This window comes from Streptopelia decaocto (assembly GCF_964273445.1).
Source record: "Streptopelia decaocto genome assembly, chromosome: 7".
In the NCBI taxonomy this organism is placed as follows: Eukaryota; Metazoa; Chordata; class Aves; order Columbiformes; family Columbidae; genus Streptopelia; species Streptopelia decaocto.
The window spans coordinates 58,127,007-58,152,444 of record NC_138661.1 but is presented as its reverse complement, the minus strand read 5'-3'; the positions used below and the strand labels follow the sequence as shown (position 1 = coordinate 58,152,444).

Here is a 25,438-nt window from a genome sequence, read left to right as displayed (position 1 = left end):
ATCATGACACCTTATAAAAGAAAACTTTCAAGACTCTCAAGAAGACATTGAAAGTACCTTAAGAGGTGAATTAATGAAGCAAAAAATGTAAAAATAAGTCAGTACTATATCTAGGGCATTTCCAAGACAGAAATCATAACCCAAAATTGTAGCTGTAACTCTCACACAAATAATGGTCAAACCAAACCAAAACACACACCACACATGTTGCTATCGAAACATGAAGAGGGACTCGTTCTAAAAGAATGCATGCAAAAGCAATCCAAATGTCAGCTATCAATGCACGAACAAGTAAAAAGATGGAGCCTGTGATCAGCAACAATCCTGATATGACAAAACAGCCAAAGGAGAACCCAGGTAAGCTGGAATAGTAACAGACTCTTTCTAAGGTACTTAAGATGGAATGGATTCTGATTTTACACACAGGAGGGAAATACATCAAGGTGCTGAAGATGCCATTTTTAATGCAACATGTCCTATCCTTCCACCTCTTCAGGAACCCCCAAGCAGAACTGGGAGTCATTATTTTTCCTTTGTTTTTGCCACCTTTTCCTCCTTTAAGTGTCTAAGGGCTTGCATTGTTTAGAAGTAATATATACCTGGATTCTTACCTATATTTAATATCACAGATAATTCCAATGAAACCAGAAATACATTGATTTCTGTTGCTATATTTTCTGTTTCAATTCTAGACAATGCAAACTTGATTCCTGTGAATCATACCAGATTTGCCAATGTGGAGATGAAAATTCTCCTTTTCTTCATACAATAAGCACCTGCTAAATAGCAGCAATTTAATCTAATCCATGTATCTTAATCCTGGCCCAGTGAGACCATTTCCAAGTTGACATCTATACCCAGTTTAATTTTAATAGCTTAAGTTTTGAAGTCATTAAGTGCTAGTCAGAACAGGATTACAGGTGCCTGCAAATAAATTCAGTGTCTAAATACCCTAAATGTGGTGTCAAACACACACACTTCTTGCACCTTTCACATTTCCTAGATCTCCCATTAACAGCACCATGAACATAGTTTAACTATTAATATCTTCCTACCTACAATTCAGGAAATCATCTGATATTTCAGTGGCCACTGCAGCAGTCTTCTTTCTTTTTATGATGTAGAAAGTACAGATGTGGTTATCAACATTGGGCTGCATTTTCTCGCATAAATATTTTCTTCTGAGATCAAGTAAATCATTTCTCATAGACTGGTATATTTCATTCTAAAAATGATTCTCACAGTGAATTGGGACAGGATGATGGTCAGTTCCTTCCAATCTGACTCCAAGCAACAAACTCCTGCAGTAGCAGAGAGATTCATTGTGCTACTGATCCGTGTGTTTGGATCACTACCTGTGGGAGGAAAACTCACATGTTGCCAGTGTGTAAAAATATCTAAATGCCATTCCAGTATTTGATTATGAATTGTTATGTGATTCAGGAAAATATCTAGTTTCCACAGCTGCTCAGGGAGATTCTTGCCATCAATTTCAATAGGAGTGACAGGTAAGACATAGTCCTTCACAGTTATTGTTTTCCCTTCCTTAAAACATCTATCTGTAAACCTTTTAAAGCCTGTATTTAAGCCCTCTCTCCCTTCCAGGACTTAGTTTATCTGGTTGTTTCGGATGAAGCAGCTACTCTGCAGAACCTCTATCAGATAAATATTAATAAGCATATCTTTTTTCCAATACCTAGACACAGTCCACTGTTGCTACTACTATATCTGAATTCACACTCTCAAAAATACCGCAAGACATATTCCCTAATGTAAGAACGCAGAGTGCAACTTCTTTCAGTTTAAAATAATAATAAAATACTCAATACTTTGTTACTGAAGAATACCCACACTTATATTAAATACTTTGTTACCGAAGAATAAACAGACTAGACAAACGAGCAGTATTTATGGAGCAAGTGATCTATATGATGGCATTGGAAAGCATCACTGTATCTCCAGCTGAGCTCCAGGCCTGCATGGCTCCATCAGCTCTTCAGGCTTCCCTCAGGCAAAGTTCAGACAATATTTGCACATTAGGGGATGCTATTTCAGCACAAAAGTAAGGTACCAAGCACAATCTGTGGTTTTATCCTCAAATCATGCCATTTTCTCTACCCTCACTTGTGTGCAGTTCTGTCTTCAATATTAGAAATGCAAAGAAATAAATTGACAATATTTTTTTAAGTCTGAATAAACATATAAATTAATGTAGCAAAGGCTGTGAATACAGAAATAGCCCCTCAAGAGCTTTCCATTACAAAATCTGATACAAAAACTGTTCTGTATAGCTATAATATGCTGTTCAGTTCATGTCTCTCTATTTTGCCAGAGGGAAGGTGAGAAAAGGAGGGAAGATCGTGCTTACAAACTTCTGCCTTTCAACAGGAAAACCATGACAACTGATATTATGAGATAATCATACAATCAAGCCCATTAACAATTTGCATTTCAATGCCTAATGCAAACATATGTTTGGGATAAGATGAAATAACCATACGTCCTGAAAATTAAGCAATTATGGCTGGAGAGAGAGAAGGGGTTTATACTGTTATACATATTAAATGTCTGATGGAAAAAAAACAAAACAAAACAAAACAAAACAGGGTAATTTTACCAGTTGCACATAAAGGCCTAAATATTAAAAATGCCTCTTCCCATCAGCAAATGCCTGTTTGATGAGGTCATATGTAGGCTTCTCATTTTTAGTGAATGACCCAAATGCACATTCTGAGCACAACTCTGAAGGCTTAAACTGCTCAGAATACAACTATTTCAAGATAACTTCTTTTATTTTGTATTTCAAAATACAAGCAGGAATTAGAGAGTTAAACTTGCTTCCTAAATAATCTGTAGTCAGCTCATATGATAAAAACAAACAAGCAAACAACAAAACAAAAAGCAATTAAAACTATATTCTTCCAAACAGGAACAAAAAGCCTGTGTAGGAGTAGCATGAAACCAAAGTACCATAGAACCAAATCACTTCACTGGGCATGAACAAAAAGATGCTAGATTACTCACTGCATTTACTAGAGCAGATACTGCAACAAATAACCCAAATTGCTGCTCTCTGTGTGGGATGTTTCCTGGTGTTCATGCAGATGTTCTACAAGCACAGGTTCTATATCCCATTTGCTCTTCAATGATCCTTTCATTTGTCCCCACTGCAGAGGCTGTGTGTGGGTCAGGTCACCATGCACAAGCTGTCGTCCATCTCTCCAGCAGACACTGAAGAAATCAGCCTTGTTGGTGCCTGAGAGACCACAGCAAGGAAGACAGCCAAGGGCCATGTACAAACTGCAATAGTTTAGACCTGCTCATGTTCAGACAATAACTCACAGATGAGACTGGAATACAAACACACTGATTTGGCATTTATGGGACACACATGGAGTAAATGTTGCCAACAACTGAAAAACTTTGTAAGTTAAAACAGATTGGCATACTTAATCCCTGGATTGTTCCTAGCTGTTCACACTTGCCTCAGCTGATTAAACCAGCTCTGTGGGAGCAAAAGCCCTGAAATGTCAAACTCAGCCTTGGTGCTCCACCTTCAGCCCACGTCAGTGTCTACTGTAACATGCACCCACAGGGAAGGGCAGGTTCTTGCAGCCATACAAGTTTTGTCCCCTCTGCTCTGACTTTGAATGGAAATAATGTGAGATTTAAGTATCAAAGATATAAACTTCACAAATCACCTTAAAGGAATGTTAATTTCTAATTTAATTTGTAGCCAATATATGCTGACATTGTTAGTGTCGAGCCAAAGAGCCAAACATCTGAGTTGTGCCATTGAAATGTAATTATAGAGGGACAGCTGCATGCAGTTCTGTGTGACCCTGAGGAGCACTGCAAAATAAAACAACACAAAAGCAGAAGCATCCTGTGACAACTTAATGGAACACAGGCAAACAAAACCTATGCGTGCTGTGTTTTAAACTCCTGCTTTTAACGGAGCATTACAGAATATCAATTAATGAGCAGTTTTGCTCATTGGCATAACCTAAAATGACTTCCAGGATCATATTGTCTAGGGTCAAATCTCCCTCGCAATCTGAATGTATGCAATGGCCAGCAAATGATGGAAAATAATGTAATTTTGTCCTCTCCATGCCAGCCACTTCTGTCTCAGGACTGTAGAAAAGCTCCATCTCCCACAAGTCACTTCAACACTGGAGAAAGGAAAGGCTGATTTGCACGTGCTCCAAACAAAACAGACAAACACATACTTGTGTGCGCAGAGGCTCTGCTGAGGATTAGGAGATGCAAATACTGCATCTGCATCCTCTCAGTCCCACAGCATCCCACCATGACCCACAGAGGTCCTACTGATCCAAGGGCAGCAAGAAGTAGATACCCAGTTAACTCCTGGACTTCTTGCCTCAATTTCTGGGGGTGGGGAGCAGGGGTAAGTAATTCTTTAATTTCTTTAACTTCAGTGGATTTGGATTTTTCTTCTGAAAGGCATGTCTGGCAAGTAACATTTTTCTCTCTCATACATTATTTTATCCACTGCTAAAAACAAAGAGGAATGAATACTAATGAGTGCAACACATAATCTACCTTTAGAGGCTTAAAGGACATGGAATTCATGAGAACAGAAATGAGCGTTATAAAGCTTTAACACAACATAAAGTTTTCCATTGATATCCACATTTGTATACCTAAATTATGATGTTTTAGCATACATCTTTTTTAGCAGAATCCTTTATTCACTACCTCTATTGAAAAAATCCAATTTTAAGAAAAGAGACTACAAAAGGAGAGGCTAAATATCGGATGAAAAAGAAAATTTGTTATGGAGTATCAGGTCTACCAAGCACAGGCAAATTGCAACCGACAGACATTAATACATTCTCTTAGTACCTGAGAATCTTATCCAAGTGCTTCTCTATAACTGAGTTTCACAAATGCATCCACTATTCAGAAATATCCTAAAATAACACAAGTAAAAACTAACTCCACAGATCATCATTAACATTTTAAGTACTTTTCCTTTTAAAAAAAAAGAAAAAATATTAAAGGCATGAGGTTAAATAAACCTTTTTAAAATTTCATCTTAAAATAAAAAAACAAACAGGTATCAGGTTTATGTCTTAAACTACCATGGATCTAATCTAAGAGTGCCATCCAGTGGAAAGATGGTCCATATCCTCTTCTTTCTTCATGCTATTGTGGAGGCTGCTTTACCTCAGATAAAACCTATCATAACACATTTATGTTATGAATATTCAGAAAGACATGTCTGTCCTGTATTATACATGTCACTGGGAAAGCAGAGGTGTGTGAGAATAAGAAATAACACTGGATTTCCACAGAGCTGAAAGATGTACCACACCTTGATTCCTATGGCCTAAGAGACAAATTTCCTATCATTTCACTGCAACAAATTATCTGCATTAAAAAGTAACATGTTTCTGATAATACATTTGCACAGGTATTTATTGCCATAAATAACAATGTTATCTTTGGTAATATTCTATCCAATGTCCTAACGACAATTAATTTTACGAGGAAAAAGACTCAATAAACATGGAAGCTGTTATGTTTTGATCTAATGGAGCTGAACTGTGAAAAAGCTAGGCAAAGGCTGATGAGATGAAATTTTTAAGCACAAGATGGAAGCAAATCCCTTTCATGTGAAAAAGACTGTCTCCCTGATTCCCTAATTACACTCCAGAGAATCCCAGGTGCATTTCCGTGCACCTATGAGCTGAGGGAGATGTGAATACTTAAGCAAAGGGAGATGTGCTCCATGTCTCCGTGTCCACAGCATCCTTTTCCCTACTTTCTTTCCTATACACATAGAAGGAAGAACAGGCATTCACGATGCCTGTTCTTCCATTCTCCCCCTTTCTCTCTGGAGTTCCAAATGGTTCCAACACACTGGTTCTCATTCCACTATTGTCTGACCAGACAGGGAAGAAAGCATCCTGCTACTCTGGCTCCATTTTCACTCTCTGTGCCTCCTATTGCTTGATCTTAAATTCAATATGGCTTGAGAGAAAGGGCTGGGAGGAAATAGTGATTTTCCTTTCCACCATATCCCTTCAGCTACTGGTTCTTATCACATCAGGTCTCACCTCTGCAAACTCAAACTTAAATCAGTCGAAATCTCTTTGTTAAACAGGCAGTATCTGCTGCAAAGCCTGGTAGGCATGGGAGAGTCTTGCAGCCCCTGTCAAGTGAGTGAGTAGCTGTCTGGTGTTTGATCGTCAGCTGGAGTTAAACTACAACACAAGGTTCAACGAGTTTAATGGCAAGGTTCACCTTATTAATTACTGCATGGAGGAAACATATAGAGGAAAATTGAGTTAACCTCTAGTTAGAATGTTTCACCTAGAGATCAGAGATGCCGAGGTTAAGGAAAACCCTCCTGTTGAGTCACAAGATTCAGAATGGACCCCCTTGCTTTCTAAACTCCTTACAGAGCCTAAGTGTGGCTAGGTCCAATCTTAGTCCCAGATTTGGTCAATGGTTTACATCTAAAGGTAGAGAAGAAATACACAGAGCAAGGGTAAGGAACACAGAGGCTATAATGATTAATATTGAATACACACATGGATTGGTAACGTTTCACTAGTACCCATTTGGTATGCAATGAAAGCTATCAAGGCAAAAATCAAAGTTACCACACTACAAAGCTGTGCACAGCATCTATTGTTGGTAAAAGGTCTCTTTGCCATGAGAAGCAACCTTGAGGGGTGTCCCAGCTCAAGGGGAGATCACCGTCATGCAGCCGCACTGCACAGCAGGAAGAGCTCAAAGAAGGCTCACCTAGGCTCTCAAATTTATGGAATAAAGTGGTGGACTCATAGTCATATCATATGTGGCAGGAAAGGTATGCATGAGACTCCTTGTACCCCCAACTTTCTTTGTTCTTTGACAAATGAGTCTTGGAAAAGTCACCCATTACTCATGTGACTTCGCATGATAGATGTTCCAAGCTCATAAGCACCCATGCTCACTGTATCACTCTGCTCCGTTGTGGGTGAACTAGAGGAGTTCACAGCCCAGCTATGGCTTAGGCCTTTGCCTCCTTTGGAGCCTGTACCAAACCACCGCCAGTCTGGTCAAGGTCAAGCACACCTGTCACAACACAGGATTCAGGCTCTTGGTGAAGAATAACAGGGCCTTTCACACACAGAATCACAGAATGTCAGGGATCAGAAGGGACCTCAAAAGATCATCTAGTCCAATCACCCCACCGGAGCAGGAACACCCAGATGAGGCTACAAAGGAATGTGTCCAGGCAGGTTTTGAATGTCTCCAGGGAAGGAGACTCCACGACCTCCCTGGGCAGCCTGTTCCAGTGTCTGTCACCCTCACTGTGAAGAAGTTTCTTCTCATATTCAAGTGGAACCTCCTGTGTTCCAGTTTGTACCCATTGCCCCTTGTCTTATAATTGGTTGTCACCAAGAAGAGCCTGGCTCCATCCTCATGACACTCAGCCTTTACATATCAATAAATATTAATGAGGTCACCCCTCAGTCTCCTCTTCTCCAAGCTAAAGAGACCCAGCTCCCTCAGTCTTTCTTCATAAGGGAGATGCTCTACTCCATCATCATCGTGGCTCTGTGCTGGACTCTCTCCAGCAGTTCCCTGTCCTTCTTGAACTGAGGGGCCCAGAACTGGACACAATATTCCAGGTGTGGTCTCACCAGGGCAGAGTAGAGGGGAAGGAGGACCTCTCTCGGCCTACTAACCACCCCCATTCTAATACACCCCAGGATGCCATTGGCCTTCCTGGCCATAAGGGCACAGTGCTGGCTCATGGTCATCCTGTTGTCCACCAGGACCCCCAGGTCCCTTTCCCCTACGCTGCTCTCCAAGAGGTCATTCCCCAACTTATACTGGAACCTGGGGTTCTTCCTGCCCAGATGCAAGACTCTACACTTTCCCTTGTTAAATTTCATTAGGTTATTCCCTGCCCAACTCTCCAGCCTGTCCAGGTCTCGCTGGATGGCAGCACAGCCTTCTGGCGTGTCAGCCACTCCTCCCAGCTTTGTGTCATCAGAAAACTTGCTGACTGTGCACTCTATTCCCTCATCCAAATCACTGATGAATGTATTGAATAATACCGGCCCCAGTACTGACCCCTGAGGCACTCCACTAGATACAGCCCTCCAACTAGACTCCGCCCCACTGACCACGACTCTCTGGCTTCTTCCCTTCAACCACTTCACAGTCCACCTCACTACCCTATCATCCAGTCCACACTTTCTCAGTTTAGCTGCAAGGATGCTGTGGGAGACTGTGTCAAACACCGTACTGAAATCTTTCACATCATTTAGTAAAATAGCAATGGCAGATGAATAGTGAACCAGCTTGGAAAGTTCTACATCATCATAACAGTGTACAGTAGGAAGAAGGGTGTATTTCCCTAAAGCAGGCAGCTAAGTAATTGGCTGTTTTAAATGGAAAATTACCACGGCACACCTAAGTTTTGTGATAAGCAAGGATGAAAATGAACAGTGCAGACACCATATTTGTTGAGTAATATTGCACAATAGAGGGTATTTAAAAATACATGAGAAATCAACTAAACACTGAAATAGCACCTGAAACAAATAGAAAGCATGTACATCTTCCAATTATTGCATTGGAGAAGATGGAACTGGTTAAACCAGAAACATGACTGGAAATGAGAAATATCAGAAAGATACTTCAGAAACAGAAATAGTAGCTATAATAATCAAGAATGATTATAAGTCTTATGAGGACATTTTGTATGGGAAACATGGATGAGAACTTAGACAAAAATAGAACGGCATGCCTCGATGCACTGGGTATGCTGTAATTATGGGTGGAATTTTCCTCAGTAGAGAAAATAACAATTCTCGATTACTGAATCCTTTGAAAGCAAATTGTCACTTTTTTCCTCCATCCATTTATACCTCAGTCCTGCAGCTGCAGCCGCATGAAGAGCCATTTATTCTTTTTGTATTACACCTTTATTTTAGTGGGAGATTTCATTTCAGTAGAAAATATATCAACCTTAATATCTAGCACATTTAAACAACAGCTCAAGAAATATTCTCTTTAAGGATAGAAGCGTAAGGCTGGTTTTTTGATAGACTTTTTCAAAAGCCTATTGTTTTCTCACTGCCATTAAAAGCAGCCTGCAAACTGAAAAGATAGTCGCTACTTCAGTCGCTACAACATAGCAAGTACAGTTTAAGAATCACAAAAACATATTAAAAACACAGGACAGTTCTTTCATTGGTTTAAAGCAGCATAGTTCTGTTTCAATTCATAAAGCTGTGAATAGTGCATCAGTTGGTTACAAAACTACTGCTTGCACGTGTTACCTTACCACACTGACAAAAATTACGCGGCGTGCTGATGCCACCTGAGTAGCCGTATCAGATTAAATAGGCTTCACGCTATAAACAACAATAAACAGTTCTTGAATTTATGATGCTGAGTCAGCAGCCATCCCTATGAACACAACGTTGTGAATGAAACGGAGGACCAGAGCAACAAGACATTAGGAATGACTTGCATAGGCAGCATAGAGCAAGGGACTAGATTCTGCTTCTAACTGAAGAATAAGATCAGAGAGGTGAAGGGGTAGAAAAGGATGTTTCTGGTCCTTGAATCTCTCTCTTTACAACAAAAGAATAAAAAGATTCCCTCTGGCCCAAGTTCTGCAATGAGCAAAGGGAGGGAAGGTCACTGTGTCTGCACCAAACTTCATCAGCCTGGGCTGAGCTTTTATATACCCAGTCGTTTGTCAATAAAAGCTGGCAAAAATTTGAAAGAGTAACTATACGAGCAGAAGGCAGCAAGGTAAAAGTAAAGAGCTATGTAACCTGATGTAAAAAATGTGATGTTAAAAGACAAAGGTAATTTAATTTCACAGTGCAAAGTACACTAGCAAGTGACAAAACAAAAGAAGGAACTATATATTAAATAAGACAACTGTACTGCGAAGTTGGTAAAAAGAACAAATGAGGCTCCCTGAAGGCAATTCTGTGAAGTTACCAGCTCACACTGACAATATGAGAAGAAAAAATTGGTACAAAGATTCATTGCCCGCACAGAAAAAGTCACAAAATATGATGCAACTCTCAAGACAGGTTTATGTTATTGATAAAACAAATTCTAAGTATGATCTGTGGATTCTTACTCAAGCTTTTGAAGCTTTGAGGGACAAGAAGTCTTTAGAGCTCTAGGTTTTCACAGCACCTCACACAGTATGACACACAAATCTGTACAGGGACCCTATAAATACCACAAACACAGGAGGAAGGAAAACTTCTAAAGTATCCATCCTTTCTCTTAATTATTTCCTCTGTGTCAGGAATGTGGCCTGAAACACTGTGAATAGCACTATGGAGAAAGCCATTGTGTTTTACTTGTCAAAATAGCTTCAGAGGGAATGCAAATCAGACATCCTCTTTTATAGCAAGAATTCCACTGGAACTATAATTAAAAACAGAAGAAGCAAGATAAATCTGCTACTGGGACCAGGAAAAGCTCAAAAAAATCACAAAAATAATAACAAAACATAAAAGACGACACGAGCCTTCTAACAATGGAAGACTCTTTAAATGGAGTGGGAAATGTGTTCAATTTGCTGGAAATTATAGCCCTGATAGAATACTGCACATTAAGTAACAGCACCGAGCGGTTGCTATAGCGGGCATAAATTCTCCAGAAGTGCCCAGTACTACGGCAGTGCCAATCGAAGTGAGCATCTCCGAGCCACTCTGGAAAATACCATTACAGAAATAGTCATTGCAGATTGCTTGTGCTGAAAAAACCCTGAATTATTTCAAACAGCAATAACAGCCTTGATCTGCCGTGTTTGCCTTACAAACAAAAAAGTGGGCACACTGCTGGCTCATGTTCAGCCACCTATTGACTAATATCCCCAGGTCCTTTTCTGCTGGGCAGTTTTCCAGTCACTCCTCCCCAAGCCTGTAGCACTGCCTGGGGTTGTTGTGACCCAAATGCAGGACCCAGTGCTTGGCCTTGTTGAATCTCATACAATCGGCCTCAGCCCATTGATGCAGCTGGTCCAGATCCCTCTGTAGAGCCTTCCTGCCCTCCAGCAGATCAACACTCCCACCCAAACTTACTAAGAGTGCACTCAAACCCTCATCCAGATCACTGATAAAGAGATTAAACAGAACTGACCCCAATACTGAGCCCTGGAGAACACCACTCATGACTGGCCGCCAACTGGATTTGGCTCCGTTCACCACAACTCTTCGGGCCCGGCCATCCAGCCAGTTCTTTACCCATCAAAGAGCACACCCATCCAAGCCACAACCTGCCAGCTTCTCCAGCAGAATGCTGTGGGAAATGGTGTCAAAGGCTTTACCAAAGTCTAGGCACTCAACATCCACAGCCTTTCCAGCATCCACTAAGTTGGTCACCTTGTCGTAGAAGTAGATGAGGTTGGTCAAGCAGGACCTGCCTTTCATAAACCCATGCTGGCTGGGCCTGATCGCTTGGTTGTCTTGTATGTACCGCATGATGGTACTCAGGATGATCTGTTCCAAGTCTCCTATGACAACAAAGCATCATTAGAGCTTATAGCTCCATTAGGCTGTCAGAGCAAAGCATTCTAAAAGAAATAGTTCCATGCAGAGATGATTTAAATGGAAGGGTGGAGATAACTCCTGTGAAAAATGTCATAAAAGCTGTTCCCAAAAAATATTCACAATTTGTCTTCAAAAGATTTCAGGTCTTAATTTAAAAATCAGAGGTTCCATTTTTGGCCTGAACACATGACAGAACAGACTTCTGCAAAACATTTTAATTATGCTGAAAATACTTCTCTTTTTTTTAAGGTCTACACTTAATTACTACTCAAAAAATACACTCTCATTTAACACAAGACATAATTAGCAAATGGAACAAACACTAGGGAGGCACACAGAAATTGATAGCATAACCATTGAAAGTACCAATTAAGTTGGTATTTAATCATCTTTTGGGGCATCTATATTTCTATCTGTACCTCGTTACAGCTTAGGTTTCCCTTAAACTGCCAGTTTACAGTCTCTCAAAGACTGTGTATTTCTAACTTGAAACCCAATTCTTCAATCTTTTACTCAAGCTAACTAATCAAACATAGTAATAATTGTGGATTTGTACAACAGGACACACATTACTAAAACAGAGGCTGAACATCACATCTAGATCCAAAACTTTATTCAGACCTGAAGATTTTAGAGAAAGCAACTAAAAGTCTAAATGTTAATTACTCTTTTCTTACAAGCTTTTGAGAACCCTATATGGTAAGGAATTGATATACTCTATTGTATTTGACCATTGAAATTAGTGTATAAAATATTCTAAATTTTTTAAAAGGAAGGTCCAGACTGCAATCAAAAGTTTTGTGATTCAAAAAAACCTCAGGTCAAAAGCTCCAAAGACTAAACAGTACGCCTATTTTTTTCATCTGACTGTATTAACATAGTGCTCAGGGGAATAGAACCAACTTACATAATATTGAGGAATATTGATAGTGAGATTAAATTCTTTATATTCAGTCTATTAACTCAGCCATTGCCTACTGGAGAGAATATACATAATGTTGTATCAGAAAATGGCAAAAGTGTATTCCATTAATCTGCATGTAATAGTTCTCCTATCTTAGAGGGAATTTAAACCATTTAGCTTTTTCTGAATTGCGCCAGAGGCCAGCTGCACAAAATCTTTTATAAAATTGCCAGCTCGCCAATGACATCTGTTCTCTACAAACCTTCCATCAGGGCCCCAAGTGCACCAACAGCCCTTCGGTGCCCTGACAAGCATGACCTGCGACCTGCACCCGCACACCTGCTGCCCAAGGCGCTCAGGGACCTCGCCATGGGACTGTGCTGTGCCTTGGTTGATGAGGACACTGTCCTGCTGTGCTGTGGTTGCTCTTGGCTCCTGGCTCATCCTCCTTCATGGGACAGCCCACACTTCCCTGCTCCCAGATACAGGTTCACTGAAACATAACTTGCCTCCTTGGGATCACTGAAGAGGGAAAAGTATTATACTACTCATCTATTTGATCTCAGTGGCCAAGATGTCAAGTTAAAGCTATTAACAGGATTCCCTACTTCACAGCTACAGCAATTCCCTTTCCCAAGAATTAAAAATTTAAACGGCTGCCTCCCCCTTCCAACTAACTTGCCAGCTCCTTCTCTCATCCTCCCTGAGGATTAAACATTAAAGACAAGTTGGAAATAACTGGAATAAAAGCAAAAAACACAATCAGTGACCAAGGGCTGCTAGAGACAACACTGAGCCAGGCAGCCAGTTCTCAAGAATGAAAACTGGAGTGTGTCTGCTGGCCATGGCAATGATGAGACATCATCAAGAGGGAGCACTGGCCTTCACTCACAGCCATCATGGCAGCACAAGACTAATTAAAGAAGAGTAAAATACCTGGGAAAGATGTTGATGTTTTAATGATTTCATGACAAACGATAAGACTGAAAATCCAAATGATCAGTTGAATTCAGTCCAAGTGTCAGGTAGAGTGTTCTTTATCTCACAACAAGGACTTCCAGCAATTTCTACAGACAGAAACTCTTACAAATTTTAATGGAGTAGATTGCTATGCTATTCTGTGAACACACCAGTGAAAATATTCATACATAACTGAAGACTACAAGGCAGTAACATTTAGAGAATTGAAGTGTTTTAATAAGCAAAATTTGGAGAAGAATGAGACCAGGATTTCAGCACAAGATTAAACTAATCTTTAAAATAGTAAGGCGAGATAAAAGCACTATCAGTATTTAACTGTTTAATTTCTATTTATTTTCTTACCACATTTAGTACCCAAGCCACATTATAATGTTTGCTAAATAACATCGTATTGTTACTCAAATTACCATCAAAATGTGTTCCTGAATTAAAGCATTGGTTTATTTTTTCTATTATCCCCAAGCATGAAAAAGTAACTCCTGGGATACATGAAGTGAGTCTCCAGAGACACTGAAATGGCTGATCCCTGTGATATTGTACTCTCTCAGACATCTGACTGCCATAATTCTAAGGTTCATACAATTAAAATATCAATATATTTCCTGCTAATTATTTTACTAAAAAAAAATCAAGTTAAGGAAATCAGCCACTGTTTGGGAGGCTTTTACTGTGCAGACGTTGCAAAGCACGCACTACTCTGCACGATTATGATGGTGAGAAATAGGGAGTTCCAGACATAATCCTTCATTCCAGCAAAGAATGCTGGACTTGGTAACTGGCATTTGAATACAGCGTTTATCTTTCAAGTAATTAGTAATTTCCACCCCGTTTCATCACTCAGGAAATAATTTGGTCTTCTGTGATGCAGCCACAGTGGAAGTGGTAAAAGTGACAGAAATACAACTTTCATGCAGAGCTAAGTCGGGGGGGAAGAAGAGACTGTTAGCAAGAAAGCCCACTTTTAGAAATTACTATCTGCTTTTCTGGAGGGTTCTTTCACTAGACATCAAGTCTATGTATTTATTTATTTTTGTTGCTTGATCTGAAAGTTTTTTCCACTGCCATTTTCCCTTCTAGATGCATTTTTTTTTAAATCCAATATTCAATAGAAAGCAAACTAATTGCTTGATAATGACCTTTTAAATTCCCAGATTACCCTTAATGGCTTTAAATGGAATTTTAACGAGTTATTCTGAGTATAACTAATTATTTGCTATTTATATGCATAGACATGGACAGAGCATTTTTGATTACATTAAATTTTAGCCCAAGATGTTGTTTTGAACTGCATTCTTTGCACAGGGATATCCTATAGGAGAGGCATACATATGTCTATATTCACATACACTTGTGCTCCAGCTTGATAAACCTGTCTAATGGCATGGTTTGAAACAGGTGATTCATATTCAAGTCCATGCTCTGCCTGACTCCAGGTAATGCAGGATAAACTGCTCTGAACCAAGAAGAACAGAGATTTAAACCTAGATCTCCCACATTTCATGCTAGTGCTCTATACGTGATACGCATATTAGTGACAGACACCCACATACTTCCCAAAATCAAAAAGCTCAAATTCTGACTTCGACAAACTAATTTCAGGAAAATGGTCAGAAGATTTCAGAACATTTCTAGCATGAAAACCAACTTGAAATATCAGGAGTTCCTGAAATAAAGGATAATGGGTGTATGAAGTGGAAATTTGTACAAGGGCCGTACTCTGAAAAAACTAACTTTATCTTCTTGAGAAAGGAGGTAAGCAAGCCGTATTTTCCAAAGTCCCAATTTAGTTAGCCACTCAGTTAACTGCTAAGGTGAAAATATGTATTTTTTCTTTTCTTTTAATGTGGTTTTGTTGGTTTTTTGGTTTGTTTTTTTAAGTGGTAGTCAAGCAAAGCTATTTTTACAACTCTTCATTCCAATCTCTGCAACTCCTAGGGTATAAAGATTGAGGCAAGAGAATACTACTATTAACATTTACAAAAGACAGAGGGAAGAAAGAAGAAAAGTTGCCACACAAGCCTGGGAAGGAGCTGAAGAACAGCGGATGCTTTGACAAATTAGTTTCCTTCACAGGTCCATAAAAAACTCAGATACGTGCTATGGCATAAACTTGGACAAAAGTACAAGTACACTTGAGTTTGAGCTTGAACATTTATGTATCTTCCAGACTGAACTGTCAAATGAAATTTACCCGTTTACATTTCAGCTACTCTAAAACTTTATTTCAAAACGTTTCAAATAAGGTTGCAGAAAACTGCCCTTAACTGAGAGTATGTCACGTAGCTATCACAGCACTTTGGGACATATTACAAAAAAGTTACAGATAATCATTGAGTTCTACTCTCTTGGCCTTAAATTGGATTAATTCATTCATTTTTATTGTGCCTTTCTCATTTAAACAAGTGTAATATCTCATGTTGTATGACATCTGCCATTCGGGATGTTCACATACAAAGACTAAGAGACCTGAAATTTACTCAAAATATGTATGAGAAAGTGATTTTTTTTCCATTTGTTTCCTATAAGATAAAATAAATGTTCTTAGACACCAAAATAAATTAAAAGAAGTTTTAAAGCCACATTTAGGAACAGTAGTAAATAGCTAAGTTACTTCTTTATCAGGAAGATAGACTCAACAAACTAAAATAAAAAATAAAAAGGTTATGTTACATGATTGCAGAAAATAGCTGTCAAATTTGGGAATCTAGGGCTAAACAACAAGTTTTCTGGCAAAACAGTTGCTTCGATTGATGTATCAAAACTTAGATCTGCATGGAAATTTTTCAAATAAAATTCAGAGTTCAATTCAATGGTAGCTAAAGATCTGCTCATCCCAACAACAGTGAAACTGAAAATCTTTAGAGGAAAATTGTTATTAAAATCCCAGCCTTCAGTTTCCAAAACCGAAGTGTTCCCTTTTGTCTTGCTAAAGTCACTGAAGACATTTCAGCAATTTCAGCATGAGTGCAAGCTTTACCTAATGAATGTTAGGGATTGGAAGGGACCTCTAAAGATCATCCAGTCCAATCCCCCTGCCGGAGCAGGAACACCCAGATGAGGTTACACAGGAAGGCGTCCAGGTGGGTTTGAATGTCTCCAGAGAAGGAGACTCCACAACCCCCCTGGGCAGCCTGTTCCAGTGTCTGTCACCCTCACTGTGAAGAAGTTTCTTCTCAAATTTAAGTGGAACCTCTTGCGTTCCAGTTTGAACCCATTACCCCTTGTCCTATCACTGGCTGTCACCGAGAAGAGCCTGGCTCCATCCTCGTGACACTCACGCTTATTCATATGAACAATTTTTAAATCTCAATAATAGTTTCACTTCTTATCATTAGAAAATCTTCAAATGGAAATCTTACTTTTCTGTATGTTACATAATGTTCTTTGGATACAAAGATGAAGGGTTTGTTCATGTGACTAGCAATCTATTAATTCCTTTGTCTTTTCATATTTATAAAATGTGCTCCTGGCTACACTAACTTTTTTTAATTTCCCACTGAAACAAACAGAGATGTCATAAGCAGAGCTCTGACTTAAGTAGTTCTACTAAAATTCATGCATTGACTGAAATAACAAAAGAACAAGACAAATTATTGCAAGCTTTGTAAATCTGGTTCATTCAGTTCTCTAGAACAAGAAGGTTTAAAAAAGGAATGCCTCATACCTTTAGGTAGCTAATAAAAAAGCAAAGCAAGTTTATGAGTCAAATAGGTTCTTTACAAGAAATATCAGCAGAATTCCTCCAAGTAGCAGTACTTGCTACTACATTGGTCTATCATACTTCTCAGACTTCAAAGACAACTTTATCTTGAGAAGTTCACTGACAAATGTGTGCAAAGTAACATTTTTCTTCTTTCCAAATAATTAAAGGGCTGTAAAACATTCTTTTCTTTGCCTGACTGATAAGTTTGTGATCTATATTTGTCATACAGCAGACAGGCTGAAAAGAATTGAATATGACAGAAGACTTGAAATATAAATAACCATCATTAAGGGGTTTTGCCAAACAAATATAGAAATTCAAGTCGTGAGGGGTTTGGCAAAGAGTGATGCATTTGTCATTTAAGCACATCATAACCTCCTTGTGGGTGATGTTGTGTGACACACAACGATGCAGCATGCCTAAATGATAAAACATCAGCTTTTCACCAAACAAGTACACACTTATTGCGACCTTGGTAAGCTGCAATCACTTCACATTTCTATGATAAAAAGAAGCAGAAAATTGGTGTGGCGCAAAGAGAAAAAATGTCCATGTGCATTATGTGCTTATAAAACAAAAAGGGAGACTTAGCGGACCCTTGGGAGTAGAATCAAACTGCTTTATTTTGATCTCATCTCCTTTTGTCTTCTCATTTTACCCCCATACTTGGATTTCCCAATATTACGCATTTACTTTCTTTCCTCAAAAGGAGGATCAGAGATAACATTAGTCTGTTCCTTGATGAGGTCAGTCCCCTCACAAATATAGATGTAGACAAAGCAGAGACATGTAAAGCCTTTTTTGCCTTTCTCTTTAACAGTGATGATGGGCCCTGGGACCTCCAGAGCCTTGTGTTGGAAGATGGTGACTGGAGGGATAATAAACTCCCAGCCAACTGGGAACTCGTTTGAGACTTGCTGCTCATAAGTCTACTGGGCCCAATTGGATTCATCCCACGGTACCAAAAGAGCTGGCTGATTATTGCAGGACCTCTCTCCATTATTTTTCAATGGTCTTGGGAGTCCAGAGAGGTCCCGGTCAATTGGGAACTGGCAAATGTTGTCCAGATTTTCAAGAAGGGTAAGAAGAAAGACCCTGGTAATTACCGCCCTGTCAGTCTCACTTCAGTGCCTGGTAAAATTATGGAGAAGGTTATTCCTCAAATACAATTTCACCTACTGTAGACAGCTTTGGTTTTATAAAATATAATGATTTGAATAGATTTGTCCTCCACCACATTAAAGAAAATATAAAACCTTTCTACAATCCTAATAGAAGGAAATAATATTTTAAAACAAATTTCAGGCAGAGTACAGCTTGTGAGCAGAGGAGAAGGACAGAGAGAGTGGTCAGGCATTGGAATGGCTGCCCAGGGAGGTGGTGGACTCACCATCCCTGGAGGTTTTTAAACTGAGATTCGACATGGCACTTAGTGCCATGATCTAGTAAATAGACTGGAGTTGGACCAAGGGTTGGACTTGATGATCTCTGAGGTCTTTTCCAGCCCAGTCGATTCTGTGATTCTGTGACATAGCCAACCCAAATGCTATGAGAACCTAGGCTGACATTTACATAGAACCTGTGTTTTCTTTGTAACTGATATATCCTGATATCCTTAGTCTTCAGCAGGGCCAATTATGATGCTGCAGCATTCAGAATGTATATTTTTTAATTTGGAAGTAGAGCTGTTCTTTAGATAAACATGTATTTGCCAGCATGCCAGAGAGCACAGTAGTATGTAGCCCGACATTAGTAACAATACAGACAACTGACTAGGTCATCTACTTTCTTTTTCAGTAAAGGGACAGAAAAAAATCCAAGCTTTTTCCATTTGCAATTCTTCCAAACAGAGGATATAGTATATTCTGAAATTTAAAAGCTGGATACTTCATATACTCAGAAAAAGCTGTAATTCTTCTGTACTAACATTTGCAGAGCTATATCACTGCCACTTACCACAGAATTCCCATACAGTGAGTAGCAGTACCGAGTGCTGTTAATACCACTTCCAATTTCATGCTTAATTTATGAAGCCTTCATTTAAATCTCCTCCTCATCAAAAGGTTAGAAATTCAAAATTAATCATGCAATTTTTTAAAATTTCAATTTAAATTAAGCATATCAAACACAATTCTCCTCCAAGGTAAACTTACCAGGGAGAAAGGTGGCACTAAACTGAGATCCTCTAGTGCAAAAATGTCTCACTTCTGCTTCCCTACTGCAGCTCCAGGCTTCAAATCATTCCACAACACCTGTTATCATCTGCTGGATAATGATATTCTCTCTATGCCATAACAAGGAAAAGTATTTTGAGGATAACTTTTTGGAACGTACAAAATAACCCCACATCTAACAATTGTAATGACAGCTCTACATGGAGTGAACACCAAATTACTCTCTCTACACCTCACAGCTGGCAACTCCAACACATTCCAACCTTGCTCGTGGAGTACCTACCTGATTACAAACCAGATAATTTTATGTCCTGTAAAAATAACAGTGTAAGATCATTTTTTTTACATTATCTCTCTAGGAGGTATGTGTCTCATCTAAAGCAACAGGAAGCTCATTTTAAAATCTTCCCCAATTAAGTGTTCTTACCTCAAGGGATTAGATAACTGCCTGAGTAGTAACGATGTCCAAGAGAATAATCAAACAACTGGACTAAAAAGGAGATAAATACTATCATTTTTAATGGAAAGCTAATTTAAAACCAGCTGTTATTTCAGCATAACCTCTAAAAAATGCTATGCTGATACCATTCATTTTAAGGAAAATATTTGGTGTTAAACATGCTCAAACTGTTCGGGTTGCTTGTCACAGTAACATTCTCAATAAATAAATGAATAAATCTGAGTCAAGCTCGGTGTACTGCCTCTGAGGAACTGGAGGCTCATTACCAATATCATTATCTAAAACTAATTAGTAGCTGGTGATTGTAGCCTACTGGCACTAGAAGCTGATTAACATTCCTCAGAAACAAACATGGCCACGTTAGAGAAGGAGAGGGATATTTTCCTTTTGCTTCAGCCTCATATAGCAGAAAGGGAATTAAATAATTAACTATTTATACCTGTGCACATTGCAGCTCAGTTTCTTTCATTAATTAATAAAACACAGTGATATTGGATGTGCTTGAGGCATCTCCATTGCTTGACATACATGGAGTTGTGAATTTTTTGACTAGTTGGATGACAGAAATAGAAACCTTAAAGTGCAATTAAATATTTTATTGCCATTGTTTAATTAAATAAATACTGGATTAACTTGTCAAAGCAGATTTCACTGGCATGCTAAAATAGCATTTTCATTTTACTTCATTAATGTAATCTGTGCCTAAATACTGTGGTGATTAGTATAATTACTTTAAATAGTACTGGGTGCATTTAGGAGAGTGGGATGGACCAATTACTGAGTATTCCATGGAAAACAGTTCCTTTTTTTTCCCCTAATATTATTCTGTATAACCATTTTCCTCCTTTTTAAACTCAAGAATGGGTTCATTCAAAGATTCTAAATTGAAGTTTGCGTCAAACTTAAGTTCCATATCTCAAGAAAGCCCTGCAATGTCACATATGTCTCAGTGTCTTATTTAGTGGACATAGTAAATTTACAAAAATTTAGATATTTGTATTGAAAATTTTCCTTTTGCTACTACCCAGCACCTTGTAAAACATGTGTTATTATAAATTGTTTACGCTCAATGCAAATCCATACCATAGTAAAAGATCAGAGGAGCAAGAAGAGGTAAAGTTTTCCTTGTATCTCTGTTGGTTTCTATATGGTGAGAAAGACATATCTATGCACATACATTAATATACTGTCGTAGTTTAACCCAAGCGAGCAATAAAACCATGAGAGCTGCTCACTCACTCCTCCCTCCCGCCCCCAAATTGGGGAGAGATTCGAAAGGGAAGGGAGAAACTTGTGGATTGAGATAAACACAGTTTAATAAAATAAATAACACTAATATACTACTAAGAATAAATATATATAAAATAGAAATAGAATATAAAATAAAATATACTCAATGTAATTCCTCATAAACTCCGTCCACACCAAGCACGCAGCCCCAGGAAGCAGCTCCTGGTCCCAAACACCCAATTCCAGAGAGAGAAAAGAGGCAAAAAAAAAGGGCAGGAAGGACCAGAGGCCTCTGCAAAACAGCAGGATGGAAAAAAAGGCCAAACTAAAGAAAGTCTCGAACAGAAGTGTTCCAAACAGGTCTCCATCCTGGCTCCAAGAGCTAACTGGAAGATCCCAACACTCCTTAAATACGAAGCATGACGCTAATGGGATGGAATATTCTTATCAATCAGTCTGGATGTGAGTCAAGCTCTGCCCCATCCCTGCTCCCCTTTCCAGCTGCCTCACACCTGTGGGCAGAGCGCTCAGAAAAAGTCCTTGGCTGACAACAACAACTGAAAATATTAACTCTGTCTGGGCTGTTATCTTCTTGTTCTCAAACTAAATTCAAACACTGATGGTGCTAGCTACAAAAAAGAAAGGTTTCTAATGGTATGAAGACAATTAACTCATTTTCAGTCAAACCGACGCATACACACAGGTACACACCGATAAAGTATGGAGGAAAAATAGATCTGCCAAGACTGCTGCAAACAAAGCAGGTGGTTGGTTTTAAAAACCTTTTTTTGGTTAATATTCTGAAGCACTAGACTGGAGCCCTGTGACACAGCTGGGGGAGTCAATGCTCAGCTGTGCGCTGCACCAAGTGCACCACAGACCCCCAGTGCGCGCAGGTGTCCGCACCATCACCAGCATTCCTAAGGCTGCTGAGATTCTTCTTTAGTTCAAATATTTTCCTTTATTTGGAACCAGAGGTGGTTATCCCTCTACTTTTATGAACCAGCAGAAAACTAGCATTCATGAAGTCCTATGTACAAAAAAACAAGCTACATCAGCATTACAAAGCAGACTCAGTTTTGACAAAAAAATTCCTTACAGCAAAAAATAACATGGCACAAATTAAAGGACAAGTACTATGCTGTATCTAAATTTGAAGTCTGTATTTGTGCCATACCTCAAATACAAATACTAGAAATTTTATTCAAAGCCATTTATTCATGAAAAGATTAATTACAACTCCCACATAATGTGTGCGAAATTCAAATTGTGCCTTGGTGCAAGAAATACACAACTAGCACAAAATATTTGTACAAAGTAGTGAGCAGTACCAATAACAATAAACTGGATTATTGTTCAGTACAGTAGAAGAAAATGAAAATGCTTCAGGTATTTGTAAGACTGTATTTATAATGCTCAGACTCAGAAGAACTGTTCACAATTCATATAAAGCAACCAAAAAAAAAAAAACATAGAGCCGTCTGATTAGAGTAATAGTCTGTTACAAGGTTGATACATTGTATAAAAAAGATGTCTGAATGTTACAGAATTTTACGGTTGAAATTGGAGTGAATGCATTTGATGATTCTAACCTAGGTTAGGAGGACATCATGTGGTGGAATAACGCAGGAACAGACTCTGTAACCCACCCTCAAAAAACCCCGTCTACAGCTGCTACCCTTGCAGGCAAAAATATCAAATACTGCTGACAGGCTCTGTGAATGTAGAAGCAATGTCCAGTATTTGATATTAGGATAAAAGAGAGGATTATTAAGATGATCTGCAATTCTGTTACAAAGGTGTAGATGAATGGCTGGACGCAGAGGAGGTTTCCTCAGTCCCTAAGACCTAAGCAGCCATATTATAATTTTTGAAGCACACAGTCCCATTTACAGGATTAAACATCACCCTTCTATGCACTTAGACCAAACTGTCTTTGCCAGAGCCCTACCAAAAGCAGTAATTTGTGCATCTGTGACCTGAAAGCACCAACAAGCAACTCCAAGAAATATGTGAAAGGGCTCCACCCTACCTCATCAGTAACATCTCCCCTGAGCAACTCCATCATTATGAGAACATGAATCAAAACAATAGAGTCCTAGACAGGTATTTCTGAAACTATGTGGTTTATGTTGTATTTCTCTAAAACATCCATATCGTTTCCCTTGTCAGAGGCCCATAATAAATCCTTAGAATATCAGATGAAGATGGAATCTATTTAAACCTTAATTTTAAAAATTAAAAAGAAAGCAATCCGCTTTGGTTATAATATTAGTCACAAATTATGGAATCAATTCAGATTGTTATATCAGTCCAGGAAATCAGATACAACTGAGAACAATTTAATAACATGGCTAAGGATGGACAATCTTCTACATGTTTAGAATTTCATTTCAGATAAACACTGAAGACTATCTGAAACAGAAAACAGCTGGAAAACAGAAATTCTAAGGAGATTTTTCTCTTTCCTGTTTCTGGCCAGAAGACATAGGTTTGGCTCATGCTGTTTCCTTTAACAAAATCATAGAATCATTCTTGAAATTTTGTTTTGGTTTTGGTTTATTTTCCCACTAAATTAGAAAAGCTATCACAGAGACATTAACACTACTTTTCAATGCATTCTAAATCCTCCCTATGGATGAGAAGAATTCTGTAATGCTGACTTTAAACACACAACTGAGTTGTCCTAAATATCTCTCTTTACAAGGCTTTTGTTATCAGTCTCAGCCTGTAATACTCAGGAAAGACAAGCATTTCTTCACCTACTATAGTATCATTCAGCAATTGGGATCTTCCATCCTATTCTTACATCGTTTACAGAATACATATCGACAAAATAATTGCCTCTACATTCCCATAACTCAGCTAAGAGAGCAATCTTAGACATAGCTTAAATAAAGCTTTAAACAAACCTCCCCAGAAGGGTTTTGCCAACCCAAGAAACTGCATGATCAAGTCTGCAAACTGGATAACTACCTTGCAAGCACAGGCTGACTAGCCAGGAAGACTGGACAAAGAATTTGGGTTTCTGATCTGTGGGCTCCCAGAACAGCATTCTTGCAGGAGTAACTGGAAAGAAACAAATACCTACATACCACATTTTCATGTGTATATCACACATTTTATCAGTCAAAAAAAAATGTTACTTAGCAGTAGTGCTGTTAGAGAAGGGAAAGAGTGGCCTTCTCTGCTGGCAGAGAGCAGAGCTGAGGCCTTTGAAGTTCATGCACACCATTTTTAAAATAGGATATCTCAGTGCAGGTAGGTGGATGAAGAAGTAGTTCCAAGACTGAGTATGGTTGGGTTTCATGGGATTTATAAGATGTAATGCCTGCTACAGCACAGAGGGGGTTTCTGTGATCCAAAGAGTCACTTCCAGTCTCACTTTCTTATTCTGCAGGCTGAGATGAAGATAGTATTGGGAAAGTGACAGCAGGAAATTACACCAAGACCACAGTTGTTCACTGCCTTATTCAGAATCAAACCTAAAGACAAAAGAAAAGAAACCTGCTTTCCTGGTTACCCTCACAGAAGAAAGGAAAACTGCACAGCTAAAACCACACTATATAAAAAGGGTTATAGAGTCATCAAGTCTTCTAGTGGCTACATTAAGTAAAACTTATAACTGACTCAAAAAAAATCGTCCTTACCTGCTCTTATCAAACCTGCTGTTAAGTAGTCAACAGCATAAAGTTGTTCTTCTGTCGTGCTCACTTAATCTCTTCTACTTTATGTGCTTTTGCTTTTTCCTAGGCAAAAGAAAAAAAAAAAATCAGTATCAACGAAAACACATTGGTGTTGCAGAGGATGCTTCTATTCAAGATACAGATCCCTCCATATCTATACAAGTGAAGTCACAGAAGGATTAGAGAGAATGTACAATCAGAGCATTATTTTATCTCAGTGAAGGGGGGAAGGGAAAAAGAGGTGTATTTACAAAAGAACAAACTGTTTTTAGAACCCTGAAGGAACACTTCCCAAGGTCTACCTACCAAATACTTCTTGTGAGGGACCGAGAAATCTCTGCATGCCAGCAAGGGAGCTTACACAATGGGATTTCAGTCTCACCTGCTCTCATCAATCCTGTCTAATAAAGCCAGTAGGATAAAATGCAAAAAGTAGGAATGCAAATTTCTTCAGCCACAGTGCTCAGCCAGCGGAGAGAAGGCTTCTGTCAGCCAGCATCCAAAATAACCCAAGGTCAGGTTTCCTGGAACTCTGCTGCAGAGGCCAGGCGCTTGAGTGTACACCCCTCTGCCATTCTCAGATCTCCCGATTCTCTCCAGGCTACTGATTTACATCTCCCACCTGCTGGGTAATCATATGCTATTTATCAGTAAGATTTGTTCACACTGTCGCATAGACTGCTGTTTTTAATCTCTGGATTACTGAAGTCCAAAATCTCAGGTGACTGCCCTCTGATATAGT

At 38.9% G+C, this 25,438-nt stretch overlaps 1 long non-coding RNA gene across 2 annotated transcripts in view; it reads right to left on the bottom strand.

Moving 5' to 3' along the window:
- Positions 1 to 25,200, bottom strand: part of LOC309442183 — a 249,176-nt gene extending 223,976 nt beyond the window's left edge. The window contains exons 1-2 of one of the 2 annotated variants that reach the window (XR_014184557.1): positions 25,079 to 25,200; positions 24,661 to 24,759 (exon numbers count right to left, since the gene is read on the bottom strand). This is a non-coding gene — a long non-coding RNA (uncharacterized lncRNA). Of the gene's footprint in view, positions 1 to 24,660; positions 24,760 to 25,078 lie in introns of those variants that run through there. The other variant, XR_014184558.1, reaches the window with a different exon arrangement.
- Positions 25,201 to 25,438: the final 238 nt, after the last annotated feature.